The sequence below is a fragment of the Narcine bancroftii genome, chromosome 3 (genome assembly GCF_036971445.1).
Source record: "Narcine bancroftii isolate sNarBan1 chromosome 3, sNarBan1.hap1, whole genome shotgun sequence".
In the NCBI taxonomy this organism is placed as follows: domain Eukaryota; kingdom Metazoa; phylum Chordata; class Chondrichthyes; order Torpediniformes; family Narcinidae; genus Narcine; species Narcine bancroftii.
In genome coordinates this window covers 117,888,161-117,900,122 of record NC_091471.1, presented here as the reverse complement: position 1 = coordinate 117,900,122, position 11,962 = coordinate 117,888,161, and the positions used below count along the sequence as shown (strand labels likewise).

General features: G+C 37.4%; 1 long non-coding RNA gene across 1 annotated transcript in view; it reads right to left on the bottom strand.

The window, feature by feature from the left end:
- Positions 1-500: 500 nt before the first annotated feature.
- The window catches only part of LOC138756201 (uncharacterized), a 45,943-nt gene continuing 34,481 nt past the window's right edge, over positions 501-11,962 (bottom strand). The window contains exons 2-3 of the long non-coding RNA XR_011352852.1: positions 4,423-4,537; positions 501-2,726 (exon numbers count right to left, since the gene is read on the bottom strand). This is a non-coding gene — a long non-coding RNA (uncharacterized lncRNA). The remainder of the gene's footprint in view (positions 2,727-4,422; positions 4,538-11,962) is intronic.

Below are 11,962 nucleotides of genomic sequence, written 5' to 3'. Positions count from 1 at the left end.
ATGAAAAGTTTGTTCCTTAATAAAGTCATTCATAATCTCTCTTGCCATCCCATGGTCTCTTTGCTTGCCAACCTTGTTATTCCTTCATATGTATAACCCTTTTTTTCCATTCCCTTCATTATTGCACCTCTGCTCTTCATCATGCACAGTGCACTTCCAGGGCTAACATTTTGCTGTCTCCAGTAACCAACTGTATAAGTAGATATTTTGGAACTTGGCTATGGTTTGCTTTGATTGTAAAGGTTTAAACCTTGTCTCCTTGATTCTTAGTGCTTGTATCTTTAAGAAAGATTATTGTTTGTAGTGTTACCATAGTGACTATGACATAATATGTCATAATATCCATGCAGACTAAGATCTTGCACCTCATTCGTCGATGAACTATGAAGGAGACGTGAGCATGAGATAATTTTACTTGAATTCATTTTATTTCATCATATTTCTTCTTGTACATTTCTTTAAAGTTGAATGTTGTTATATCTTTAAATATAGTATATGCTTTGTTTATTTATTGTTATGAAAGTCTTAATGCAAAATTTTACAAAATGTTTAACTGTTTTATCAATGAATTAAAGCTACATAAAGCTGCATCTACAATGTTTGGTTGATTGGATTAATAATATAATAATTCAGAATATCATTCCCATGTTTCCTTGAAGATGACACAGTTTGAAATTAGGAAATACTAGAACCTGGAACATGTCTATATTGATAACTTAGCATCACACAGCACAGATACTTGGGTTCACTGAGACCATCAAATACCTGCAAACATTAATCTAATTCAATTCCCATTTTACTTTCCCCATTGACCCATTAACTCTCTTGACTTTAACCACTCATGTATACTGTAGGGGGAAATCCATGCACCCAGTAAGAATACATACAGACAGCACCAACATGGTCTGTATTATTAGCTTTATCTTTCGGTGAAGCTACGAGTCTCATGGATTGAACTCTTGTATGGAACAGCTGCAAATGCAATATCAAATGCTGCTTTTTGTTATTATCAATATAATTTCTTCCTCTACTCCATAATATTCTTCATTATATCAAATAAACTTTAGATTCAAGCTCAACAGAATAAAAAAGTTTGTGAATCATTATGTAAGGCAATATACGTTAAAGCCTTGGCTTGTCACCCAATTCGAGCACAGATGAACCTTAACAGTTATGCCAAGAAGTCTGTTCAAAACAGTTAATCTAACATTGACCTTATTGTGGAATAAGGGAGCTTAAAGAATCATCCAATGTTTCTTCTCCTCATATTTCAGTAACTCAGTCTGCTGTCAAAAAGAGTGGAGAAATTCACTTGCAAAAGGCACAGATATTCAGTTCAAGTCATGAGGGAGATCCATTGTTATACCCACAGTTTTATACAAATGCATTTAGGTCAGCATGAGTCAACTCCCACAGTGAATCAAACTGCTTCCTGTTGATATTGACGCTACTGAGCTGAAGTATTTATCTGTAGCGCACTGAAATTCATACAATAACCATTGGTATTAAAATCAATAGGAGAGAATTTAACATTCTGTGATAATATTTCATGAGTAAAAGCGAATAAGCAGGAAAGTCAATCAAATACATCAGGAAAAAAGGTAAATGGGTTGCAATGTTCACTGATTATCCATTTAAAAAAGATCACACTCCGATACTTTTATTTTATCTTACTAAAGTCGCATTATTTGAAACAAAATTTCAGAGGGTAAGAATCTTGCTCTTGAATATACCTTCAAATTTTATAAAGAAATGTTTAAACATTCCATTGAATACATTTTAAGTTGATCAAAAATAAAAAAAAAATAAAGAGCTCCTAAAGCAGCTCTTTTGATCCCAGTGAAATTTAATTCTCATTAAGTCACAAAGCTGCTGGTGGAGGACAAGGGTCAAGGTAAAGATAGGTGAACTTTGTTGTATTTCTCAATCAACGCAAGAAACCTGATGGGGAAAGCGGAAGAACGTAAGACAAGATGAGCCACAAATGGCAGCTCGATGTTCCGAGGTGTTTATTGGAGTGATAAAAACTGCGAAAGAGTTTTTCCCCTTCCCGAGTAGGTGGGGATAAGGGGTTGGGGGAGCGGTGCTTATGAGTCAAAGACGATGTAACTATAATCTTAGGAGAGGATATTGCCGGATAGTAAGCAAGATAGAATGGGTGGAAATCAGGAACCAAAGCAAGTGAGAGGTCACATTGATTGGTGTATACTATGGGCCACCAAACATTCACTAGAAGTGAGACGATCAAATATAGAGAATTTGCCAATGTCAGTAAAAATAGCAGGGCTCTTATTGTAGGTGATTTTTGACTCTCTGACATTGACTGAGAATACCAAAGTCTCAGCAGATGGATGGAGTGAATGTATCCAGCAGACTCTTCTCCAGCAACATGTGAAAATACCTACTAGGGAAGGAGAAAAATGTTTGTGACTATGTGAGTAAGTTTGCCGATGACATGAAAATATATGTAATAAAATATTTGGTGTACTTCTCTTAGCATGAATGTCTTTCACATCTTTTCTCATATTAATAAATTTATTAATGAAGGGTGAAGTTGTTCAGAGTTTTCCAATTGCACAAGACTTTTTGTTGCTAGTAAGTATAATTATTTTAATGGTTTCCATCTTTGGCTGCATTGCTGAAATGCCCTTCTCTTGAAAGTAGCTTTTCTTTTCATGCATTCTAGGTGGAAAATATTATCCTGCTCGAATCTGTCTTTATTATCTCTTGATAGAAAACAAAACATATTTGCTCCATTAGGTACAAATATATTCACACATAGCTTGCAGATCTTTCACTGGAATTCCAAGTAAAACAATCACTTTAATTAAGATTTTTTAAACACTATTTACAGAATCTGAAACATATATCATTTGTGTAATTAAAAGAGTAAGACTAAAATCTGTGATATATTATCAATTGACTGAACAGATCAAGGTCTGTGCTTTGAAAAAAACTGAAATGTAGATCAGAGGTGGCCAAACATGGGTAAGAGCCACATATGATAAACTTCACATGTTTGAGAGACATGAAAAAAATATTACATACACATTTTTGCTCTTACATGCATTTTTATAACAAGCCTTTTAAATAAATATTAATAAATACCTGTATATTATAATATTTATTCATGTTTGTAATTTAGGGGATTGACTATTGCACACATAATACTCTTGACCACATTAAGTGCCTGATTAACCAGGTAGACCCATTGTTTCCACATGCTCCCTCCTGTCTGAAATTGTATTAACTTACCTTGACACCATTTTGTCTCCCCAGTCCAATCCCTCCCATCTACATTCATGATGTGACACATACCCTCCTACTCTTCAATGACTTCCAATTCCCAGAACTTGACTGCCTCATTTTCACTGCAGATGTCCAATCTCTTTACACCTCCACCCCCATATAGAAGTTCTCAAAGCCCTTTGTTTCTTTCTTGACAAGAGACCTATCCAGTCACCCTCCATGAGGACCCTCCTCTGCCTGGAAGAACTTGTTTTCACTCTTCATTACTTCTCCTTTGACTGTAAGGTAAAAACATCATGAGTTGGGACCAGAGAAGGAGTCACCCAGTACTAAGGAGTAACAGGATGCAGGTGTGACCTTGTACGCTCAAGATAAGTTTGGCAATAACAAGCTGATGAGCAGCAGACTAACAGAGAAGGGTAGCAACAGCTTATTCATTGGACAATGTAATGGTATGATAATTTACTAAGTACGTGTCCTGAGGTATAAAAAAAACACCACTTGCTGATATCGGGAGAATGCGCCTTCTCCTACTAACACTGTTAATTGCAAGTGTTACAATCCGGTAATAAAGAACCTTGATTTCGACTCAGTCCGGTGTCTGACTCACTCATTCTCGAACAAAGCAGACCTAACATGACTCAACTCAATTTGTCCAAATCAAAGGAGTAGCCATAGGTACTTGCATGGGTCCCAGCTATGCCTGCCTGTTTGTGGGCTTTGTGGAGAAATCCATGCTGCAAATCTGCAAAGGCAAGGCCTATCAACTCTTCCTCTGTTACATTAATGACTACATTCGTGCTACCTCATGCATTTGTGATGAGTTTGTCTACTTCATTCACTTTGCTGCCATCATTCACCCCCGATCTCAAATTCACTTGGACCATCTCTCGTGACAGTCACCCTTCCATGATCTCTCTGTCTCCATCTCTGGAGACAATCTTTCTACAAACATTTATTTACATACCCTCTAACTTCCCCAATCACCTCGACTACACTTTTTCACACCAAGATCCCTGCAAGGATTTGAAATATGGACAGCTTCATTGTGTTAATCACATTGGCAGTGGCCAGGAAGTGAATTGCGGTGACCTGGAAGTCCGTCTATATTCTTAGTGTCGAGTGATGGAACAAGGAAATGCAAAGTGCGTTCCCCTGGCAAAAATAACTTACAATCTGAGAAACGAGTGCAGCACCTTTTGGACGATTTGGTAGCCATACATGTAGTACATAGGTGCATGGAGGTGATTGTTCTACCGTTCCCTGCTGCCGCTCCCTCTCTCCTGCACTGATCTCAAAAAAGGAAAATCAAGAATGAGCATCGACCCAGAAGCCATCTGTTGAGCCATGATAGTCCCTGTCTCTTTTCTCGTTTCTTTTTACCATTTGTATTCTTATTTATTTCCTTAATGGTAATGCTTGTTATTGTTATTGACATTTTAGTGTGAACAAATTGTTTAGTTTTATAGGTGGGGAGGGGGTGGGCTTGTATATATAGTCATAGAGAAAAGGAATACATATCCATGTATATGAGATTGTAAACTGCCATTGTTGGCAGGACATGGTATATGACTGTACAGGCCTGTGTGAAAAATTATAAATAAAATATTCAAAAAATAAAGTATTCAAAAAATATTATAAATAAAATATTCATGATATAGTTCTTATCCGTATGCACAGACCAGATCATTGCTGGACATTTGTATTTCTTTGACATAAACCCTAAATATTAATGTTTTACAAGAATTAAGTGATATTTATACTGGTGTATTGTCAAAGTCATTGTGATCATATTGTTGCTAAAAATCAATATATGGTTTGTAATTAAATAATAGCATTTTGGTTTACAAATACAAATAATTAAGAAATTATTTTGAATTTTGGTGGCACAGTTGGCATGGCAGTTAGCACAACGCCATTACAGCGCCAACAATTGGGACATGGGTTTGAATTCCGAGCTGCCTGTGAAGAGTTGTTATGTTCTCCCTGTGTCTGCATTGGTTTACTCCGAGGGCTCCGTTTTCCACCCACTGTTCAGAATGCACAGACGTGTAGGTTAATGGGTGTAAATTGGGCAGCACGGACTCATGGGCTGAAATTCCCTGTTACCATGCGGTATGTCTAAATTTAACTTAACAAAAAATAACTTTGCACACACTCACACACACTCACACACACACACTCACACACACTCACATACACACATACACACACACACTCACACACACACTCACACCCATATACGCACACACTCACACACACAATCACATACACACACACTCACACACACACACACACACACATTCACACACACACATACGCACACACTCACACAGACACTCACACACACATATACACACACACATGTGCGCACGCACGCACACACGCACACACACATACACTCACACACACACTCACACACACATACGCACACACACACACTCACACACACACATACACACACACATGCGCGCACGCACACACACACACTCACACACACACACTCACACACACACATATGCACACACTCACACACACACTCACACACACATATATACACACACACATGTGCGCACGCACGCATGCACGCACACACACACACTCACACACACACTCGCACACACACATACGCACACACTCACACACACATGTGCGCACTCACGCACGCACACACACACACACTCACACACACACTCACACACACACTCACACACACACATACGCACACACTCACACACACACACACATATACACACACACACACACACACACACACACACACACACACACACACACACACACACACACACACACACTCCTACTCTCTGGTGTTTATTTTAGTGGAATCCCTGTGTTATGCTGACAAAAGATGCCTCATCTGCATAATATTGATCATATTTTACAATGTAAATAATTTGGTAAAGTAATCAAGTACAAAATGAACATTTTTTTTGTGTGTTTAATCACATTGTTAGCTAAACAAAATAATGTAAGTTGGAATCTTTCCCATGACATGAAAGTTTGTATTTCATCAACACCTTTCACAGTAAAATTAAAATAAAAACAATCAGTTCTACTTGATATCCCATAGATTTCTCGGTTTTATACAAACAATCCAAAAATTAGTCTCCTATTTATAATTCAAAAATTGCCATGTACTTTATAAAAATTGTAGTTAAATTCTGTAAACCAAGCACTTCTATAACTATTGACCAGAACTGACAATTTATATCATCCTGACAACCATCTTCGTGAGTGGATCCATCAGGCTGAGCGTGGTACCAAGTGGCATTATGTGCTGAGGTTCTACTGTCCCAAGTGTTATGAAGGATGGACCTAGCCCCATTGCTACACAATGTTCCAGTCAACTGGAATTTACCATGCACATATCCTTTGTAAAAAATAATTTTTTTCCAGGCCAACACCATTGAGCACTGGTTGATATTGAGCTTCTCAACATCAGGCATTGGTTTTTCTGATATTGATCCATATTGTGATAAATGTAAAATTGTTGAGGTGTCATTGATACATATGCATTCGGCTTTCCCCAGTTTAGAAAACTTTAGAGTCAAATTAGAACCATGCCCCTTAATTACTCTATTTGTTTTTTTTTTTCTCTCAAGAAGAGGGAATAGTATTAACTTAACTCAGAAGCAAATTGTAGCTTTTAACTCATTAATAGCTAGATGGGTAATTTTGATTAAATGGAAAGATAGCCCTCCACCTATTCATACCTAATGGTTACAGGAGGTTATGTCCTTCCTAAGTTTAGAAAACAAAAATCAGACATAATGTTAAAGATGTAAAGGTGAACTTTTACATGACGCAGAGTCCTTCATGGAGTATTACCATAATTAGGTTGTCTGGTTTCTGAATGATATCCTTCACTTCCTATGTATATTGGATATTCAAGTTGGCCTTGTGTAGAGGGAGGGGTTTGATTACTGGGGGGGGGGATTTTCTTTTTATCTTTTTTCTTCTTTTTTAATATTTTGATTGGGAAGGGTGCACACAATTTGAATTAAGTATAATCAAGGTTTTATTTGAAATGTACAAATTATTTGTCTTTTACTTATATTTCAGCATACGTTTTAGATTTATATGTGTGTGTTTTTTTACTAAACTTAATAAAAATATTTTAAAACAGGAAGGGAGCAGTTGATACCCCTCCACCATCAGATTTATGGTTGTGTATGAAATCATGTATGTGCTCTGATAATAAATATGAACTTTGAAATGAATATCTTATTGCACAGTGATGGAAGTGCATGGCTAGGAAACTAAGGGTTTGAAGAAACTTTGAACAGTTTTCCTTTTTTAAATAATTTACTGTGAATAAAGTTTATCTTTGGTAAAAAGTTTACATCTTCATTTTAAATCTGAAAATGAGTTTTGCTTCACAAATCATGCAAATCTCTTATCCTTGCTTGCTAGTAAAATTGCTTATTGGCTTTTATGCTGAAAGATTGAGTAATGCAGAATACAGGAAGAGTTATTGCTTCGGCTCTGGCATTTTCTGAAGAAGATGCCTTCAGCTGAAGTGTGAGCATAACTCAGTTTTCAGAAGACTCCAAGCCACAGTCCAAGAAATGAGCATATGATTTAGAAGAAATTTCTACCTACATCTGGCCTCAAAGGAATTTTCCCACAAATTATTAATCAAGTTCTGGAGTTCACTTTCTTTTCCCTGCTGTGATTTACACTCATCAGGATTTGGAATCACCATCAGAAGGAAATCCTGTGGTGACTAGCAACAGTGATATGGTTAACATTGTTTAGCAAGCAAATGGATAATGAGTTTTTGCAAATAAGGAAAGTACCAATTTTACATATAATTTTTGAACATTTTACAAGAAATAAAATAAAGATATGGTATTAATGTAGATGTTTCCTTAGATTATTGAGGAAATTTAACATCACCCACATCCCTCAACATTTTTGGCAGATACATCATTGAAATTACCCTCTCAGTATGAATCACTCTGTGGTATGGGAACTGCTCTGCCCAAGACCACAAGAAAATGCAGTGTTTTAATGCAGCTCAGATCACCATACAAACCTCACTCCCTTTTATGGACTCCATCTATACTTCCCACTTTCTTGGAAAAGCAGCCCACATAGTGAAAGATTCCTCCTTCTCCAGCCATACTTTCTTTATTCCATTGCCCAATCTTTATTGATGACTTATCTGCAGGGTCCAAGTACATTGCAATTAAGTTTATTTACAGTACAAACATTGATAGGGAAATAATCTATAATTAAATGAAAAGAAGACTGCAAACTGACATTGAATGGTTAAATGAGTGAGAAAGAATTATCAGATGAAGCATAACACGGGACATGTTAGATTGTCCATTTTGAGAGGAAAAGAAAAAAATATTGAATATTTGTTGAAAACAGCTGCCACCCCTCCACCATCAGACTCCTCAATGACAAACTCAATCAGAGATTCATTTAAGGTCAATCACTTGTGCACTTTATTGATTTTTTTTGTTCTATCTGTATTGCAGTCAGGTGTTCATTTACACATTTTACACTGTGTACAGTTTATTCTGTCGTGCCTGCAAGAGAAAGGAATCTCAGGTTTATATATATATATATATATATATATATATATATTCTGACAATAAAGCTGTAATAAATCCAAATCTGAAATCTGAAATCAAGGTGTCTACAAATCTTGTCTAGAAAGGTATCTTTGTACATGAAATGAGAAATGCTATCCTGCAGAAATAGCAAATAATCATGAAGGATATTAGAATATTTGCTATTGATCAAAGGTTTAAAAGTAAGGGAAATGCATGCAACTATACAGGACAAGAACAAGACCATTTGAGTTTCTGCATTTTGTTTTTGCCTCCTTTTTGCAAAAGATATATAGTTATTTTAGAAACAGTTCAAAGCAAGTTCATTGCATTGATTAATAGACTGACAGAATTGCTTTATGAGAAAAGGTTGTGCCAGTACACATCAAAGTATACAAAAATAAAAGATGATTTTATTGAAGGCTTGTCGGGTGCTGGGAAGAATGTTTTCTCGAAGAAAAAATCAGAACTCAGATGCATAATTTCAAAATCATCAGTCTTCCAATGAAAAATAAATGAAAAAGAGTTTATTTTTGTAAGTGTGAATGGAAAAAAATAGCAGCACTGTCGGAGCTGCTGTAAAAGCAGTGCTGCCATGGGTGTGGACCCAGCAGAGCAGTGACCGGATGCACAGCATTGCTCTGTAGCATCCTACCACCTAGTCCTAATGCCAACAACACAGGTCAGGCTTAAAATGGAGCCAACAGTGTTTCTTTATAATAGATCCTACATCTGAGCTCAAGATGGTGCCACCTACGCTGGGCAGCATACCATGAGGGTTGCAGATTTGGGGAGAGCAGCTGACCAGTGGAGGTCACCAGACACTGGGAGAACACCTCTCTACCCCTCCCACCCCATAGAGAAAGAGATGCATAGCAGACAACCCTACAGGATGGTGACCATGGTAGCAGACCAGCAAGCTGCCCAGTAGTTTAAGAACCCACACAGGGCTGTCAGTGATATGATCGAAGGACTCTCACAACTGTGGGTGGCTTAAGGTCAGGGACCCACACGGGCTGCAGGCTATTGGTGACTGGATCATGCAAATCAGTAATCAGAACAAGAATTCAAGAGGGTTATGAGTGCAAGGGTTCCTTAAGGACTTTGGATCTAAAGGTTAAGTTTGCCAATGGTTTGATCTGGGGTCTTTGCAGCTGCAGAGTCTGTGGGAGCGCTCAAAGTGAATCCACAGACTTTCAGTATCTCTGAAGTGACTCTCTCTTGCTTCTCTTTCTCTTATTGTTAGGGGCGGGGGGAAATGCTCATGGCGATTCTTTGTTTGCCTCACAAAAGTGAAATGTTGAAGTATATCATGTATATTACATTTTAATGTATTACTTTGAACCTTTATTCTCCATTCTCTCTTCCAGAGAAATTTGAAGGTTGAATTGGTGAATATATTCAAGGCCAAGATTGGAATTATTGCCCTATAAGGGAGTGGGGAGGGGAAGGTAAACAGGTATAAAACAGGGATCAAGCCAAGATTGTACTTATTGAATGAAAGAGCATGCTTGAGGGGCAAATCTGATCCCTTCTACTCCTATTTCCTGAGTTATTTTATAAAAACCATCAGTCATTTTTGCAGTAAATACTAGCTGAGGAAAGTTCATGTTAAATTATTGACCCTGTGTTTTTTGACATGGATACATAATCAAAATGAGAATTTTCTCTACCTGTATTTCTTAATGTCCCAAGAAAACATTCCAGCACCATACCCTTCCGTGGGACAATGCTGAAAATATCTAATCTTATCTAATAAAATGCATATTTACAAACTACAATTTCTAAGGTGCAATTTTCATTTCAGTTATTGTAGTATAAAAGATTACATCTGCCTTCAACCAAGACCTGGCTAGAATTCTTTCCTCAGGTAAAAACAAGTTGATTTGCACTCATCAATAAGAACTTACTCATATATTATAGCACTTAAAAAGAAGAAAAAAAAGCTTAATGGAGGAATCAATAACCAGGCTCTTGAATCCTTTGGGTTCATTTAAGTCTAAATCTCATAGCATTGCACATGATTTCCTACCCAAAAGAATCAGCAAGATGCTTGAAAGATGCATCTCTTGAACATTCCTAAAAGTAGTTGGCCAGTCCTGCAATTTTTAATTTAATTTACCCAGAAACCATTATCAATCTGCCAATGACTGCATAGAGCACATATTCAATAGGATTTAAGCTATCACATCCATAGGCATGGAGAAGAAAAGTTTCTTTCAGGAATGAGGCCAAGAAATTCAGCTCCCTTATGGCATGTTATTTCTAGGGCCCAATAAATGCGGTTAACTCTCCTGTGCATAAGTGCTCAGCGAGGCACCTGATGCAGAACCATTTATTAAAAGATGAAGTTTTGCAACAAAATGGCTTTGTTTTGTATGCTTACTTAAACAAGAAGATTTGCAGATGATGGGGTCGAGTGCAATGCACAAAAGTGATGGAGAAACTTTGTCAGGAATCTGGAAAAAACAGTTAAATGTCTGAATAAAAAAGTTGGGGGGGGGGGCAAGGCGAAGAGAGGAGGTTGGTTGGAAGGGGAAGAGGAGGAGAGCCAGCTAACAGGTAAGAGGTGGTAAGAGGTAGTAGGTGGAGACAGGTGGGAGGGTAGAAGCTGAGGTAATGGGGAGAGAGAAGAGTGCTAAAAACAGTAGTAGAGAGCTTTAGGAAGGGAGACGGGGAAGGGAAAAAGAGAATCACAGGGGAGGTGGTTCATGGAAAATTTAAGTTGATATTTATGCCATCTAGTTAGAAGCTGCCAAGACAGAATATAAATTGTTGCTCCTCCAATTTGCAGGTGGCCTCGATTTGGCAGCACACAAGGGTATGGACAAACATGTCAGTATGGCAATGGTATATGGAATTAAAATGTTTAGCCATTGGGGGATCCTTACTGATGCAGTGGATAAGGTGCTCAACAGAACAATTCACATATGTTTGTATCTATATGATTAACATGTGTTGGCTGCAACTTGTTAATACTGGGATTAGAAATTGATATAAACTAATTTCTATCCAATTACTTGACTTCTTGGTGTGGTATTTGGAGATATCATCTATAAAGCTGCAATCCAGAAAGGACACATCAGCACCTTGCTGGTTGAATGTGAATGGTTTCTCTCTGAAGACAG